General features: G+C 49.7%; 1 long non-coding RNA gene and 2 other non-coding genes across 3 annotated transcripts in view; all 3 read left to right on the top strand.

The window, feature by feature from the left end:
• The first annotated feature begins 377 nt into the window (after positions 1 to 377).
• TRNAE-UUC (transfer RNA glutamic acid (anticodon UUC)) lies at positions 378 to 450 on the top strand. Its single transcript has one exon. It is a non-coding gene; the product is annotated as a tRNA-Glu (tRNA).
• Positions 451 to 2639: 2189 nt separating this feature from the next.
• TRNAN-GUU (transfer RNA asparagine (anticodon GUU)) lies at positions 2640 to 2713 on the top strand. Its single transcript has one exon. It is a non-coding gene; the product is annotated as a tRNA-Asn (tRNA).
• Positions 2714 to 7968: 5255 nt separating this feature from the next.
• Positions 7969 to 17965, top strand: part of LOC127041949 (uncharacterized) — a 111831-nt gene continuing 101834 nt past the window's right edge. Inside the window, exon 1 of the long non-coding RNA XR_007771789.1 lies at positions 7969 to 8170. This is a non-coding gene — a long non-coding RNA (uncharacterized LOC127041949). The remainder of the gene's footprint in view (positions 8171 to 17965) is intronic.

The following is a 17965-nucleotide window of genomic DNA, read 5'->3' as shown; positions in this document are numbered from 1 at the left end:
TCTACCTGGCCAGTGCATCCGAGTTCAGAATGCTGTCCAGAGTGGTCACAAAGGTGCACTGTGGGATAGTGCCCTGAGGCCAATACCATTGAATTGCGGCCACACTAACCCTAATCCGACATGACAATACTGATTTCAGCACTACTCCCCTCGTCTGGGAGGAGTTCAGATATCGGTATTAAGAGCCCTTTATATCGATATAAAGGGCTTTGTGGTGTGGATGGAGGCAAGGTTAATGTAATTTAATGCTGCTAAATTCAATATAAACTCGTATTGTTGACCAGGCCAGTGAGAGCAGCAGGTTTCCCCTATTGTTTCTTGCACTTGTTTTCTTCACTAGCTATTCCTCTGCACCAACTTACTTTTGTTTCTTGTGAGCCTGGCTAGCTCAGTTGGTAGACCATCAGACTTTCAATCTGAGAGTCCAGGGTTCAAGTCCCTGGTCAGGTGATAAACTGTTCACCAAGATCTTAGAGTGTCTTTTGGGAGTCCTCTTTGATGTTACTTTTTCTCTTCAGGATTTTCCCTTTCCTCAGAAGGACCTTTTTGTGTGTGGGTTTGAAGGGGCAACTTCCTGACAGCTCCTTTGTCCTTGCAGCCTGGAAGAATAAAGGCCTCTGGGCATATAGCATGTTCCTTCCCTGCACACACACACACATAGAAAAACAGAATGTCCCTAAGGAATTACAATCATCTGCTGCCTTCCCCTGTACTGCTGGATCCCCAAACGAGGATGCTCTTCAGCCTAAACCCATGTCCCCTCTTTTCCCAGTGCCCCTCAATCCCAAACTTCAGTCCCTCCTATGCACACTACTCCTCACTCCCAACCAGAGCCTACTCCTCTTCACCCTTCTCCTCCTCCTATCCCCTACCCACAGCCCTCTCAATCCCAACCCACAGGCCCCTCCCCACTTCTGTGAGAGGTGGCATAAGGAATACATAACACTGCTTTAGAACGTTTTTAGCTGTGCTGCAACTGATAACTTACTGTTACACATTTAATTTCACAGCTGCTAGCTTTCTAGATCAAGTAGAGTTCAACATGGAAGAGCTTTGGTTCACTGAGGCCTAGATTTATGCTTCCTCAGCTCCCACCCTGCCTCCCCCGCATGCTACTGCCTTTGAGTATCCCCCCCTACAGTCTGCCCAGTCCCTCCCCCTGGCTGTGTCCCCTCCCCGCAGCTCCTGCACTACCTCCCCCCACTGGCTACTGCCTCTGCCGACTGGGGGTAAAAGGTTAACGTACAGACACTGAGTTAGGAGGGTATGTTGTCCATGTGAGGGCTAAGTTCAGGTGTGGAGTATAACGAGCGGATACGACGATGAGGATGGATTGACCCACATTTGATGAGTTTGAACGTTCAGTGTTTTTTCATCTTTTGCACAATCTAGTTTAAGCAGGGTCGCTATGAACTCTACCCTGCCATCTGTTGGTGATCTGTTGTAAAGGCCTTTTGAGGCTCCTATCATTTGCATGGTTCCACCCACCCCAGATTGCATGATGGGAGTGCTTGTCCAAACGGTCATTTCAGCTGCTGTGGGATCCCCAGTCTCTTTGTTATTGGGGCAGGAGTAATGCAGTGTATTTTGCTGTTCGTTTTGGATCAAGGAGAGAGTAACTGTAGCTGGCATTTGAGGCCTGAGAGCTTCTCCCTCGCCTGAAAAGTACTCATCATGAAGGGGTCTGGGTTCCCAATGCCCAAGGATTGTGGGAGGTGGGAATGGATGTTTGCTGGGCTCTCACTGTCTGTGTTTGTTGGTTTTGTGCCTGTTGTTCCTGGTGTGTAAAGACAGAGACGTTTTTGACTGTCTTTGAGTTGTTGTTAGTGGTGCTTATGCTGTTTGATCTGTTTCAGAGTATGTTTTGGTTCTGAGAGACAAAAGGCTGCTCTGTGTGTGGTGCTAGGGAGTGAGGTAGCAAAGGTTGATTGCAGAGGTGGTGCATGTGCCACAAAAGTTGTGGGGGCCTGACCCCCACCCCACCCCAGCTCTTGTCCCAGAGGCCAGAATTTGCATAAACCCACCCGCTGACCTGTGACTAAGAATTTTGCCCTGCTAACTCTTCCAGCAAAACAGGCCAAAGAAAGTGTATGCAAGCGCTGTACCGCAGCCCCCGTGCTCTTTTCGGTTCCTTCCCACAGAACTTTCACTGCATGCCAGTCCAGTTCCTTGCTGTTGCTTGTCTAAGAGCTGCATGCATATGCTAGAGCGTACCCTGAGGCCTGGTCCACACTACACAGTTAAATCGATTTAACTCTGTACCCATCCACACTACAAGGCACTTTAAATCGATTTTAAGGGCTCTTGAAATCGATTTCTGTACTCCTCCCCAACGAGAGGAGTAACCCTAAAATCGATATTACTATATCGATTTAGGTTTAGTGTGGATGGAAATCGAAGTTATTGGTCTCATTCCTTTAATGTAGCTACCCAGAATGCACCGCTGTGGAAATAGATGGTAGACTACGACCATGGATGCACACCACCGAATTAATGTGCCCTAGTGTGGACGCATAAAATTGATTTTATAATATCAGTTTTATAAAACCGGTTTTAGTAATTTTGATTTTATGCTGTAGTGTAGACGTAGCCTGAGCTGATTCCCAACTTTTGTGCTCCAAACAACTTTGCCCGTCCATGTCTCTGTGGCGCAATGGGTCAGCGTGTTTGGCTGTTAACTGAAAGGATGGTGGTTGGAGCCCACCCAGGGACAGCGATGACCCCGCGCTACTTCCTTGCTTCCCCGAGGCCTGCATTGGAGCCTCCAAAGTCTCATTTTGATTCCTCTTGGCCTCAGTGCTTTCAGCTGGCGGCCCAAAGAGCATGCTGGATGCCATTAAGAAACCCATCTCCCAGCAGCGGTGCCGGAGGCTCAGGCTTAATCCTCGAGGCTGAGCACAAAAACTTTCAGCCGGGAACATTTTGCTGCCTTCCCGCCTCCGCCAAAGTGGCAAGAGAGAAGGGGACGAGACACGCCTGCTCAAAGACGCCTCCCTCCCACTTCCCTGCAGGCTGTGCAAAGCTCTTGGCCTGCCTCATGCCTCGTCAGGAAAGAGCAGCCATGCTGCCCAAGCCTGAGTCACGTGCGCAGCCTGGCCCGCCCCGGCTGACGGCACGCAGAGCCACGCAAGCCGATGGCAGGTCAAGTCGGTAGCCTCGGCTCTTTCCCCTGACAGCCACACAGCACTGCCTAGCGCCCCGAGAGCCTCCCTGGTGTTCTCCCGCAGCCCGCCGGGGTGGGTGGGAAAAGGGGAGCAGGAAGCACTGCAGCCTCATTCTGGGACAGGAGGCCCTTGCCACACCCAGACCTCCCTCTTGCCTTCAGCCCAGGCAGCCAGAGGTGCCAGGGAGCTCTCTGGCAGGCCACCGCCTCAGCCACCTCTTGCCACTCTGCTGGTCACCACCTCGCTGGAAGGCCCAGAGGGAAAAGAAACAAACACACACATAGCAGAGGATGGTTTCAATCCATTGACCTCTGGGTTATGGGCCCAGCACGCTTCTGCTGCGCCACTCTGCTGGCTCTTCACAGCCTTGCCACCCAGCCAGCACTATCCAGATTAGTGCCTTATGAGCTCTCGCGCTGGCAGGCAGATGTGCAGGCTCCTATGCAGCTGCCCTGGTCACAGGATTTTACAGCGTCTACAGGGTAAAAGGGATCTCTTTGGGGTTCGGACCCCACTGGGAGCTGGGTAGCTGAGTGCTGGAGACGGGAGCACTTCTTAAACTGTTTTCAGTTAAGCCTTCATCTGGTGGGGGATGAGGTTCAGCCTTGGATCCGTGTCTGCAACAGGCAAGGGCCTCTGACTCAATCGGCCCCCCTCGCTGTCTTAGCAGACTAAAATCCGGAGCAAACGCACATGCCTTGCAAAGGAACAGGGAGCCGGGATCTCGAACAAATGTCAACATTTTATTAAGATGACGTTCAAAAAAAAAAAAGGGTACGGTATGGTGTTTAGGCGCAGAAGTTTCTGGTGATCAGGGAACAACGTACAGATTATCCAGGGGGTGCGAAGTTCGGTTTAAGATCGGGTGGCATAAGGAATACATAATCTGCAGTAGCCCGGACTGGGGGTAAAAGGTTAACGTACAGACACTGAGTTAGGAGGGTATGTTGTCCATGTGAGGGCTATGTTCAGGTGTGAAGTATAACGAGGGGATACGACGATGAGGATGGATTGACCCGCATTTGGTGAGTTTTAACATTCAGTGTTTTTTAATCTTTTCCACAATCTAGTTTAAGCAGGGTCGTTATGAACTCTACCCTGCCATCTGTTGGTGATCTGTTGTAAAGGCCTTTTGAGGCTGATGTCATTTGCATGGTTCCACCCACCCCGAATTGCATGATGGGAGTGCTTGTCCAGAGGGTCATTTCATCTGCTGTGGGATCCCCAGTCTCTTTGTTATTGGGGCAGGAGTAATGCAGTGTATTTTCCTGTTCATTTTGGATCAAGGAGAGAGTAACTGTAGCTGGCATTTGAGGCCTGAGAGCTTCACCCTCGCCTGAAACATACTCACCGTTAAGGAGTCTGGGTTCTGAACACCTAAAGCTTGTGGGAGGTAGTAATGGATATTTGTTGGTACTTTTTGGCTTGCGCCTACTGGTTTCTTTTTTGCTGTTCCTGGTCTGCAAAGGCAGAAACCTTTTTGAATCTTTTTGAGTTATTGTTAGTGCTGCAGTTGTTTGTCTTAAGCTTATGCTGTTCAATCTCTTTCAGGGTATGTTTTGGTTCTGAGAGATAAAAAGCTGCTTGCTTGTGTGTGTGTGTGTGTGTGTGGTGGTATGGAGTGAAATAGCAAAGATTGGTTGCAGAGGTAGTGCATGTGCCACAAAAATTGTGCCCCCTCCCCTCAGCTCTAGTCACAGAGTCTAGAATTTGCATAAACCCACCTGCTGACCTGTGACTATTAATCTGGTTGCAGAGATAGTTCATGTGTCACAAAAGCTGTGTCCCATAGCTGATCTCCCAGAGTCCAATCTGCAAAATTTTCCTCCTGTCTGAGTGGTAAGGAACATTTTCCCCAACTATGGAGTTGTTTACAACTTTCAGTGTGGAACTAAGATTAAAGCTCAACAACTTAAGTACATCTAAAAATTGCATTTTGTCATTAGTGATTTTATCTGTGGCATAGAACCAAATATGTACTAGAACTGTAAAAAACTCTGCTTTTAAACTACAGGGATATAAAGTACATAAAATGCACATTTAAAAGTTCATAAGAAATCCATAATACTATATACAAATATTCCTTTTCTTTTTTTTTAATTTCACTATGCTTTGGAACCCATGTCCCTTGCCTAACGAGTTTTATGTAGGTTCGGGTGAGTCCCAAAACCATGAACTGCTAAGTTCCGTTCTACTGTCTTTGATTCATATCACCAGAATAACTGCACTTTATTACCCCTGCCCTAATAAGAAAGAGACTGGGGATCCCACAGCAGCTGAAATGACCCTTTGGACAAGCACCCCCATCATGCAATGCGGGGTGGGTGTGACCATGCACATCAGCAACAAAAGGCCTTTACAACAGATCACCAACAGATGTCAGGGTAGAGTTCATTCTCACCCTGCTTACATCCTCCCCCCAACCAGGAATTGGTGGTCCTGAAAAATCACGTTCTCTATTGTACCAACTCATTAGTATTGAATGCGAAGTTATGGTTAGCAAAAGTAGCCACCCATCTGTGCCTTGTAGCATCCAGCTTAGCCCTTGTTAACACATAAATCAGTGGATTGTTCTCTGTCCACACCTGAAACTGAGCACCACACAAGTAGTCTCGAAATTTCTCAGTGATGGCCCATTTCAAGACCAAGAACTGCTGCTGGTGGATGGGATAGCGAGTTTCACTATCAGACAGTCCTTAGCTGGCAAAGCCTACAGATTTACATTTCCTTCCATTTCCTGGTACAGGATTGCTCCCAGACCCTCCAAACTGGCATCAGCATGCAGGATAAACGGTTTGTTTGGGTTAACAAGGACTAGGACTTGCACATGAATCAGGCAAATAATTATTTCCCGTAAAGCCCTGTCACTTCTCTCATCCCGCCATGTCCCAAATGGAGAAGAGAGGAGCCCCTCCCGTGTCCCAGGCCAGGAACAGCAGATTGGAGGGGGTCAGGGGAGGGGATGAGGTGTTCATGACTCAGTCCAGGTCTGCTAGTGCTGCAAAGGAGAAGATTTTCTTCCTCAGTCCAGGTCAACTGGAATTGTTGCAGTGGGGGAGAGATGACTTTCATTTGCTTCTTAAATGCTTTGGTGAGAGGGGACAGGCAGAGGTTTTTTTCTTCCCTCTGCGGCTCAAATCGCACACTTCTTCTCTGCTTTTTGCTCTAGCTTGATTTCTCTCTTGCATCTCAATTTTCTCTTTCCTGACCTCATTCCAGAACATTCACAGCCCCATTCTCTATCCTAACCCTGAGTTCTCTATTGCACCCTGAATGTCTCATTCTAACCCCACCACAGAGTCTGCACCCCCAGAGCCAGTGCCTTCATCCCTCTGCACTCCAACTCTCTGTCCCATGTAGCCTGATTTAGGGTATACTAATAATATTAATTTGGATAATTTGATGAAAAATTAATTTATTAGCTTACATTTTATTTAATTTAATTGAGTTACAAAGTTACATTTGCATTACTGCTATTCAAAAGATTCATATGGCATTATATGCAACAAAGTTTTGGTTAATATACTTACAGCCTTCCTTGATAACCTGGTGGTAAGAGACACAGGACCAGCCTTGCAGTTCAGGTTTCTCAATTCTTAAGTGAAAGATGCAGTGCTTAGAAAAATCTAGTGTTACTTAGGATGCACTTGAATATGTTAAACTTAAAATCAAAACCTAATAAACAAAGAATAACAACTTAGGGAAACCAAACTTAGCCTAGTTCCCTTGAAACTTAAAGTTTAAGAACAAGTACAGCCTACTGATAGTACATAGAGAGAGAGTGGAGGAAGTAAGTCAGAATGATAGAGCAAAGTGCTCTAGCGAGGTGGGTTCCCTCTTTTATAGGGCACAAGGGCTGGAAATCCTTCCTCCTATGCCCAAATTTCATTCCTCACCCACAAAACATTAGGGTACATTTACTTCATACGCTAGTATGTTTGTGCTTGATGACATGTACATATGCACATAAGGTACCTTGTAGTGTACCTGTTAAATCTGTGGGTACAACACTGAAAAAAATCCTATGCCATTCTCCATTGTCGATTGGGCTAGGTAAAGGTCTTGGACAGGCATGGGTACTTATCTCTTTAAGTAACATGATAAAGGTCGATTTTCCTCTCTGAGTAAAAGGTCACAATATAGATATGCTAACTTTGCCTTAGCTTAACATACAGGATATGGCCTGTAGGTTCTTGTAAGTCATGTGTCTCAGTCCCCTAATCATTTTTATTGCCCTGTGCTGGACTCTCTCCAGTTTGTCCACATCCCTTCTCATGTGGGTCCCAACCCCAAAAGTACTCACATTTCACCCCATTGGCCCCAAAATGCCGGCTTTTAATATGTAAATAGGGTGCTGCCATGGTCAAGTCACTCCCAAGCTCTCCAGCGGAGCCTGCTGGCACAGAACAAGGTGAAAATTAGCCAGGATGTCACTCAGTCAAATCCCTGTGCTCCTCGCAGGTGGTATTGGAAAGTTCCAAGATGGCTCACTTCCCTTTCTCTCATCAGCTTCAGGCCCCAGGGTTACAAATGCACAAATCAGCTGGGATTCTCCCCTGGCCTCAGGGTGTGGGGCTGCCCTGAGGGGATGGGCTTGCACACTTGGGATATTAGTGCAAAGATACAATTTCAATTTCTCTTAGAGAAATTGGAGGGCAATTTATATTTGGTAAAAATCTTATTTAGTGAAAGGAAAGCTGCAGTGACAGTGTGGTTACTGGGGTGCAAAACACCTTCCTTCTGGGAGAAACAAGAAGTTAGAATTAGAAATTTTTACATAGTTTGTTCCAGTGTTGGTACAGGTTTAATTTTGCTTCTGTGTAGGTTTGTTTCAGGCTATGACCATTTTGGTTTATTGGGTTGTTTTGGTTTTTTTAGTTGGAATGGAGCTTTTAATTGACATTTTCTGGATTTGAATGGCTGACCTGCAACACCATTTTTGACATAGTTCTGCATATTTTATACAGATTTGACCAGTATTCAAGGATTCAATTCCTTTATAGGAGGTTTTAGCGGTCATGCTTATTTATTTGATGTTATTTTATCATTCTGCTGTAGCATGCTTTTTTGATGAAATGTTGAAATTATTAATTTACAGGTGTGGAGTATAACGAGCGGATACGACGATGAGGATGGATTGACCCGCATTTAGTGAGTTTGAATGTTCAGTGTTTTTGAATCTTTTCCACAATCTAGTTTAAGCAGGGTCGCTATGAACTCTACCCTGCCATCTGTTGGTGATCTACCCTGCCATTTGTTAGTTTTTATTTTTACAAACAAAATTTTTCTTAATGTGTGGGTTTTAAATTAAGCCTTGTTTTTGGTTTCAATTTTCATTTAGGTTTTGGTTACTGATGGGATCTTTAAGAAAACTTTGGATTCAGAACTAAAATTTGGACAGATTTAGAATATTTAAAGTAAACCCTGTTTACTATTTTATTTTAATAAAGTTTGTATTGCTGTAAACCCTAGCTGGGGGGAGAGGAGATGAGCCTGGCCTTTAACTGAGAAGGAGCAGAGGCATGGCCCCCGTGAAGGGTGGGACCAGGTGATGTGGGGCACAGCCCCCCAATTTTTTTTGTCTAGCCCATCTGAGGCCTGGTCCACACTACAGCGTTAAATCGATTTAAACAGCTTTAAATCGATTTAATGCTGAACCCGTCCAGACTACAAGGCACTTAAAGTCTATTTTAAGGGGTCTTAAAATCGATTTCTGTACTCCTGCTCAACGAGAGGAGTAACCCTAAAATCGATATTACTATATCGATTTAGGCTTAGTGTGGACGGAAATCAAAGTTATTGGTCCCATTCTTTTACTGAGCTACCCAGAGTGCACCGCTCCGGAAATCGATGGTAGCCTGGGACCATGGACGCACACCACCGAAGTAATGTGCCCTTGTGTGGACGCGTAAAATCGATTTTATAAAACCTGTTTTATAAATTCGATTTTAGTAATTTCGATTTTACTCTGTAGTGTGGACGTGGCCTCAGTCCCCCACTAAAGGAAAAGAGTCTGATGCCACCCCTGCTGGTCACTGGGTGTAACTGCTGCTCCAAGGGAAACATGCTCTGTGCCTTACCCAGATTAGTGGGAAACACACTCTATGCCTTACCCTGACTGGTCCGTGGGTGTCACTGCTCGCAGAGTGCAGACACACGTTGTGCATTACACCACCTGACCGCTGGGTGTCACTGCTGTATCAATGGAAACACTTTCTGTGCATTACCCTGAATGACCACGAGGTGTCACTGCTGCTCCAAGGGAAACATGCTCTGTGTCTTACCCTGATTGGCCACTTGGTGTCACTGCTGCGCCAAGGAAAACACCTTCTGTGCATTACTCTGACTTACCACTGGGTGTCACTGCTGCGCCAAGCAAAACACCTTCTGTGCATTACTCTGACTGACCACTGGGTGTCACTGCTGCGCCAAGCAAAACACCTTCTGTGCATTACTCTGACTGACCACTGGGTGTCACTGCTGCGCCAAGGAAAACACCTTCTGTGCATTACTCTGACTGACCACTGGGTGTCACTGCTGCTCCAACGGAGACATAAGTGCGGCCAGACTGGTTCAGACGCAAAGTCCATCTAGCCCAGTATCCTCCTGTCTTCTGACAGTGGCCAGTGCCAGGTGCCCCAGAGGGAATGAACAGAGCAGGGAATCATCAAGTGATCCATCCCCTGCCGCCCATTCCCAGCTTCTGGCAAACAGAGGCTACAGGCACCATCCCTGCCCACCTTGGCTAATAGTCCTTGATGGATCTATCCACCATAAACTTATCTAGTTCTTTTTTGAACCCTGTTATAGTCTTGGCCTTCACAACATCCTCTTGCAAGGAGTTCCACAGGTTAACTGTGCAACTGCCCTGAGTTTACCCCCCCCTCCTCTGGCCAGGTTGTATATGGAAAAGAGGCTGAGGATCAGAAGAGCCATGATGTGTCTGTCAGTGGCTGGTGCCTCAGTTTCCTCTAGGCAGCAGTGCTGCAGGCTCCTTTGGTCTGTGCCCATGCAACTGTGTCTGGGGAAGGGGAAGTAGAGGCTCATGCTTCCCAGCCCCATGCCCCACCCCCAGCAGCTGGGGAATCCAGGCCAAATTTAACTCTGGCAGCTGGTCCGGGATTAGCCTGGGCTGGGGTAGGGCTGAGGAGGAATTGGGAGGGAGAGAGACGCACCTGCTGTGAGGGAAGATCCTCCCATTCCCTGCCAATCCCCTTCACTCCTTGCAGCACAGCACCCCCCCTAGCATTTCTTTCTCTGTCATGGGATCTGTCTGCTGCTTGCTTCTCCCTTAGCATCGTCTCTCCCCATCCTGGGGCACTGGCATTGCCCATCCTGTGCAAACAGGCAGGCCCTGGTGTGCCCCCGCGACACTACCCTGCAATTGTGGGGCAGCTGTTGGATGGAGCCATATCGAAATATGCGGGTGGGCAAGGCTGGGGACCAGGACTCCTGGGTTCTCCCCTCAAATGTGGGAGGGGAGTGGAGGTTAGGGGATAGAGGGGGGCAGGGGCAAGGCTGGGATCCAGGGATACTGCTTTTTCTGGTTTTCTCCACCTCCTGCAGCTGCCTCGGTCCTTTCAGTGCCTTTCTTGTTCCAAATTCATTTGCTGACTTGTGTAACTCACCCCAGAGGTGGCTGCATTTCAGTGTTGAGTGAGGCACCCTTGGCTGCATCACCTTCTAACCGTGTCTCTCTCCCCCTTCGGGTGACCCTGCAGCACTCAGCAAATATCCACAAGATCATTCAGCACTTTGAGCACTGGGCAGGCAGGGGCCAGGCACCCAGCACTCCCTTCAGAGAATGGGACCCAGCACTCCCTACTTTTTACAGGGATTAAAAAGGGACAAAGGGGGGCAAATCAGAGGAGTGGGTGGCAGGGTCTGAGCAGGGGGTGGAAATTGACTGTTCGAGGGGTCAAGCAGCTGGAGGCAGAGTTAGGAGAGGGGCTGAAGAGCAAAGTCAGGGAGGGGGGAAGGAGCCGGAGTTAAGCCCGGAGGGAGGCACTGCCAGAGGGTTAAACCCCGGCACAGGCAGGGGCCGAGGGGTAACAGTTATCCCAGTGGGCTGAGACTCCAGTGTTTGCAAAAATGGGTGGGGGGAGCAGAGGGCTTTCTTATTTCCCCTCTCAAAGGCAGCACCTCTCAGCATGGACTTCCCAGGGCTGGGCTCTTAAAGGCACAGGCATCCCACTGCCTAGACACTGCAGCTCCTCTCTGATGTAACCTACTGAGGTGCTGCAGTAGGAGACTCAATTCAGTGAAACTGGGCATACCTTATACGCCCCCCAATCAGGGGGCTGTGCACCCCCTTCCCCTAATTTCCCCAACACCACCTCCCTCGGTGGTCAGGTAGTTACATGCAGCGCTGCCAATGTTGTCATTGGTTGCAAATCTGAATGGAAATTGAAACGTTAACACACACTTTAAAAGCAGATACAACGTATGAAAACTACTTGTACCTGAGAAAGTAAAATAGGTTTGGAAAGTCTGGACAAAACCGGGTTTCCTCACCCAGCTGTTGTGTTTGCTGACAATGTGGGTGCATTGGCTTCGGCAGTGTTGGCCAACCTTAGAATTTCAAATGATGATTTGTAAGCGAGGTGTGAATGAGCTCTCCTTGGCAGCTTCTGATGACCAGGGTTGGGGGAGGCTTTGGGACCAGACTGTATTTACATGAACTCACCTACTCTGCCGAGGTATCCAGCGGACAGAGCTGGGCTGCCTCTGCTCTAGGTGCCCGGAGGAGGGAAGGTGTGTGGGGCTCCAGTCTGGGACTCTTCTTCCCTCCTGCCACGCCCTGACTATTAATCCCAGCCCTGGCACTCCTTTCTTCAAGCGCCATGTGGGCCAGAGGAAAAGTGTGGTAGGAAGCACAAGGGCCAAGCTTGTGAACATCAGGTGCAGCAGCAAGAATCCCAACTATCAGGGTAGCAAGTTCTAGAGCCTTAACCCATTGTGGCCACCCCAGCCAAAGACCTGGCTCTAGGAGGTGTGAGTCACCCAGCAGGAGGGAAAAGATTCACTCTTACACAGCTGGAGACAGGGAAGTTGGGCTCTGGGGTTTTACCACAAGCATGGATGGCAAGTTTGTAGAAATTTTGGTGGTGCCCAGAACCCACCTCCCAACACCACCCCCCAAGCTCCATCCCCAGCTGCCTAAGGCTCTGGGACGGGGTTTAGGGGGGAGGTCTGGGGTGCAGATCCTGGGCTGGGGATTAGGGTGCAGGAGGGGTGCAGGCTTTGCGTGCTGGGTGCAGGCTCCAGGCTGGGGCAGGGGGTGGGGTTGTAGGAAGGGGTGAGAGGTGCAGGCTCTCGGAAGGAGTTTGGGGATAGGAGGGAGTGATGATGCAGGACGGGGATCAAGGCTGGGGCTGAGGATTGGGGTGCGGGCGATGAGGGTTGGGGCTCAGGGCGTTGGAGAGGCTCAGGGCAGCCTGCCTTGCCATTTTTGGAGGGCAGGCACTAGGACCCCAGGGGAAGCAGACAGCAGTTCTGCCCAGAATCCCTCTACTCCAGCAGCAGGAGCAGGCAAGGGACAGGTGCATGCTGCTTTTTGTCAGGCAGGGACGCAGCGCAGCAGAGGGGGACGTGCAGCAGGCAGGGGCCAGGGCCAGGGGAAGAGACCCAGCTCCAAATATTGCTGAAGCAGGGCCCCCAGCCCTGAATATTCCTGGAGCACGAGCACCACACATGTATATAACCTGCCGCCTATGACCACAAGCCAACACAAGGTCCCACTGAGATTTGAACTCAGATTGCAGGATTCAGAGTCCTGAGTGCTGCCCATTACACCATGGGAGGAGCTTGTGCTGCCTTCTCTGCACATCGGTGACCCTCATGGGGCTGCTTGTGTAAGGGGGCTCTTGGCCTTTACTAAAACTTAGTGTGTGTGTGGGGGGGTTGGTTGGCTAGTTCCCAGCACCAATAGAAGGGGGAAGGATCAGTGGGAAATCAGGACCCTGAGACTGACAGTCCCCAGGGACAATGGGGATTGGCCAAAGCTCCAAGTTAGCTGCACTGACAGGCCAGGCAGTGTAATGAGGGAGTCACCAAGCCAGGGGGTCCCATCCTCCATGTGAGCTGGAACTGCCTGGGCGAGAGTGGGGCAGAGCTAAGGAGAGAGCAGGAGCCTGAGAAGAGCCGGGGAGCAGAGCTGTGCAGGTGTAGTGCCAGAAACTGCTGCATGTAGGAATTTGCAACCTGTAGCAGTTACTGATACCTGAGGTTGTTCTTATTTGCTGACTTTTCCTAATTGGCTAAAATTTGACAGTGTTTTCTCTAGCAAAGGCCAGTCCCTGGCCCCTTGGTCCAGACATCCTCCTTCATATCAGGCTAGGGTGACCAGATGTCAAAGATGAAATATCAGGACACGGGAGGCGGAGCAAAAAAATAAGCCGGAGGGCCCCCCCGCCGCCAAGGAGCAGTAGCACAGCCCCATCTCCAACCAACTCTCGGCTCCAACCCCCACTATACCCCCAGCTCCCCCATCCCCTCACTCCTGGGCCCAGCCTGGGCTCCGAGCTCTGCAGCTGAGCCATGATCTGGGCCCCTCCTGCAGCTCCCTGGCAAGGAGTGAACCAGGCACCTCCCAGCAGGAGTGTGTCCGCCCCACTTGTGTCTCCGCCCGCCGCCCACCTGGGCCCTGCCTGCTCTGTGCTGCCCCCAGCCCCACTGCACAGCCCCACAGGCTGCAGGGCTGGAGCAGCTTCTGCGTGGCGCTCCCGGCCATGGCCATGGCCAGTGTGCAAACCTGCTGGGGCGGGGTGCTGCTGTCCCTTCCCGCCTCTGTGAGGGGACTTTGGAGTGACCATTCCTGCGGGGGCGGAGCGCTGTGTTCTCTCCCCAGCTCTGCCAGGAGACTGGGGCGTGGCAGTTACTGTGGGAGTGGGGGACTGCCTCCCTCATCAGCTCTGCGAGGGGACTGGTGAGCGGCTGTTCCTGTGGGGGTGGGGCGATGGGTTCCCCTCCCAACCCTGCGAGGGGACTGGGCAGCTGTTGTTCCTCTGGGGACAGGGCACTGGGTTCCCTTCCCAGCTCTGCCAGGGGACTGGGGAGCTGCCATTCCGAAGGGGGCAGGGCGCTGGGTTCCCTCCCCAGCTCTGTGAAGGGACACGGGAGCGGCCTTACCAGTGGGAGAGGGGCTCTGCCTCACCTCCCCACCTCTGCCAGGGGACTGGAGAGCCTCCGTTCCAGTGGTGGAGGGGCGCTGCCTTCGCTCACTGACTACACAAGGTGACTGGAGAGTGTCCATTCCTACAGGGGCGGGACGTCGCCTCCCCTCCCCAGCTCTGCGAGTGGACTCGGGAGTGGCCGTACCTGCGGGGTGGGGCGCTGCCTCCCCTCCCTGGCTCTGTGAGGGGACTGGTGAGTGGCCGTTCCAGTGGGAGTGGGGCGCTGGGTTCCCTCCCCAGCTCTACCAGAGTAATAGAGAGCGGTCGTTCCTTAGGGGCGGGGCGCTACCTTCCTCCCACAGCTCTGCCAGGGGACTGGGGAGTGGCCGTTCCAGCGGGGTGGGGCTCTGGTTTACCTCCCCAGCTCTTACAAGGGACTGGGGAGCATCCATTGCAGTGGGAGCGGGGCGCTGGGTTCCCTCCCCAGCTCTTCGAGGGGACTGGGTAGCGGCTGTTCCTATGGGGGTAGGGTGCTCCCTTCCCTGCTCAGCTCTACTAGGGGACTGGGGAGGGATTATTCCTGCAGGCGCGGGGCGCTGCCTTCCCTCACTTGCTCAGCAAGAGGAGAAAGGAACGTCCATTCCTCCGGAGGCGGGGCGCTGCCTTCCCTCCACGGCTCTGCGAGGGGACTGAGGAGCAGCCGTTGCTGCCGGGGCGGGGCGCTAGTTTCCTTCCCCAGCTCTGCTAGGGAATTGGGGAGCGGTCGTTCCTGTGGGGGTGAGGCGCTGAGTTCCCTCCCCAGCTCTGCCAAGGAACTGGTGAGAGGCCATTCCTATGGGGATGGGGCGCTTAGTTCCCTTCCCACTTTTGCGAGGGGACTGTGGAACAGGCATTTCAACAGGGGCGGGGCTCTGTCTTCCCTCCCCACCTCTGCAAGAGGACTGGGAAGCGGCCTTTCCAGTGGGTGTGGGGCTCTGCCTCCCCTCCCCGGCTCTGCGAATGGACTGGGGAGCGGCCGTTCCAGGGAGAGCAGGGAGCTGCCTTCCCTCCTCAGCTCTGCCAGGGGACTGGGGAGCAGCTGTTCCTGCTGGCAGGGGCGTTTGGTTCCCTCCCCTGCTCTGCGAGGGGACTGAGCAGCGGCCGTTCCTACCAGTGGTTTCCCCAGGAACTGAAATTAGGAGGGGTGTTCGAATTTACAGGGGGGGTGTCAGGACCAATGAGATAAATAAAAGACATATGAATAAAGTAAATTTTTTGTTAGGATTATGCAAATTTAACATAAGAATTATGCAAGTTACACCAAAATACACAACAGGTCTAGATTTCTAAAAAAATTTACATGTAAAAAAAAGTATTTAATTTAAATTGACTTTTGAAAAGTAAGCCATCATGGGGTAAGAGGGCAGTCCTCTCATGGATCAGTAGCTGGTTAAAAGATGGGAAACAAAGGGTAGGAATAAATTATAGGTGTTCAGAATGAAGAGAGATAAATAGTTTTATCCTTGAGGGGTCAGTACTGGGACCAGTACTGTTCAACATACTCATCTGGAAAAATGGGTAAACAGTGAGGTGGCAAAATCTGCACATGATACAGAACTATTCAAGATAGTTAAGTCCCAGGCAGACTGAGAAGAGCTACAAAGGGATCTCACAAAACTGGGTGACTGGGTAACAAAATGGCAAATGAAATTCAATGTTGATGAATGGAACGTAATACACATTGGAAAGCAATCTCAACTATATATACAAAATGATGGCATCTGAATTAGCTGTTAACACTCGTGAAAGAGATCTTGGAATCATTGTGGCTAGTTCTCTGAGAACATCCACTCAATGTGCAGCAGCAGTCACAAAAGCAAACAATGTTGGGAATCATTAAGAAAGAGATAGATAATAAGACAGAAAATATCATATTGCCTCTATATAAATCCATGGTACACCCACACCTTGAATAGTGTGTGCAGATCTGGTCATCCATCCTAAAAATATATATATTGGAATTGGAAAAGGTACAGAGATGGGCAACTAAAATAATCAGGGGTATGAAACAGGAGGAGAGATTAAAATAACTGGGAATTTTCAGCTTAGAAAAGAGATGACTAATGGAGATATGATAGAGGTCTACAAAATCTTGACTGGTGCGAAGAAAGTGAATAAGGAAATTTTATTTAATCCTTCACATAACACAAGAACTAGCAGTCACCCAATGAAATTAATAGGCAGCAGGTTTTAAAAAAAACAAAAGGAAGTACTTCTTCACACAATATAAAGTCAACCCAGGGAACTCTTTGCCGGGGATGCTGTGAAGACCAAAACTATAACAGGATTATAAAAAGAACTAGATAAATTCCTGGAGAATAGGTCCATCTGTGGCTATTAGCCAAGATGGGGACAGATGCAACACCATGCTCTGAGTGTCCCTAGCCTGTTTGCCAGAAGCTGGGAATGGGCAACAGGGGATGGTCACTTGATGATTACCTGTTCTGTTCATTCCCTCTGAAGCACCTGGCATTGGCCACTGTTGTAAGACAGGGTACTGGGCTATATGGACCATTGGTCTGACCCAGTATGACCATTCTTATGTAAAAATTAATTATAATAATAAAAACATATAGTACAGAAACTCTCCAACATCATGACCTCCCAAGATAGCAACAATGTGAGATAACAACCTTGGCAAATAATGCATTTTAAAAATCTTGGCCTACTAGGAAACATATTTATATAAGTTTCCATTCCCAGTCACAAATCTAGCATTCTGGAGCAAAGTGACTAAAATATAGTCCAACAAACAAATGTTTATTTTACTTTTCCCTCCCCTGCACCCCACTCACCAGTGTTGTCCTTGGTCAGTGGAGAGTACACTCAGAGTTCAGAGGTGCTTTCACATGAGTACACCTTCCAGGTGGGGGGGGACAAGAAAGCACCTAGCTCGTTCCTCCAGCTGCTCACTGTTTGCTCTGACCATGGCTGTTCATTGTGCCACCGTTCACTCCACTGCTCTGTTGCCAATGGCCCTGGGCAGTCACCTTCTGCTGCCACCTGCCCCTGTGACCTCTGCGAGTTGGTCTCTTGAGGTTCCACCAGCTCTCAGTCATTTCCTCTGAGCTCTCATTGGGGGAACCTCGCTGCTAGTGCAGTCTGGGCTGTCTCTTCCACAAAAACGCTGTCCCACAGGATCACTGTCCCCACAACAGAACTAAGCACTTAGACCTGATTGTCAGTGATTTCAGCTGCAGTGGTCACTTAACAGAACAAAAGACTATCTATGGAGCCTAATCAGCTCTGTCTTTAAATAGTGGAGAGGGACAGATCCCCACCCTCTCTATTGATGCCTTCAAATCATCACAGGCTAAGTACAGTTCTACTGCCCTTAACTCATACAATAAGAACAACATTTCATCCAACCCACCCCCACATTCAAGTGGTTTGTAACTCAACCCCAGCCAAAATCTATCACTTGGACAACACAGCTCTGTTTGCTGGATACCTAGGTAGATTAGGTGTGAATGTAAATATAATCTGGCCCCACAGCCCCAGCTCATCACTAGCTATCAGGGACAGCTTATTTAGACTTTGCTTACAAATCATCATTTGATATTATTAGGTTGGCCAACATCATGAATGCACTGACATCAAAAAAAACAACAGCTGTACAAGGAAGCAAGGAAGCTAGTCTATGTTCAT

The sequence above is a fragment of the Gopherus flavomarginatus genome, unplaced genomic scaffold (assembly GCF_025201925.1).
Source record: "Gopherus flavomarginatus isolate rGopFla2 unplaced genomic scaffold, rGopFla2.mat.asm mat_scaffold_111_arrow_ctg1, whole genome shotgun sequence".
NCBI classification, from domain to species: Eukaryota; Metazoa; Chordata; order Testudines; family Testudinidae; genus Gopherus; species Gopherus flavomarginatus.
Note: the sequence above shows the minus strand (reverse complement) of the source record. Positions and strands in the feature narration are given on the sequence as shown.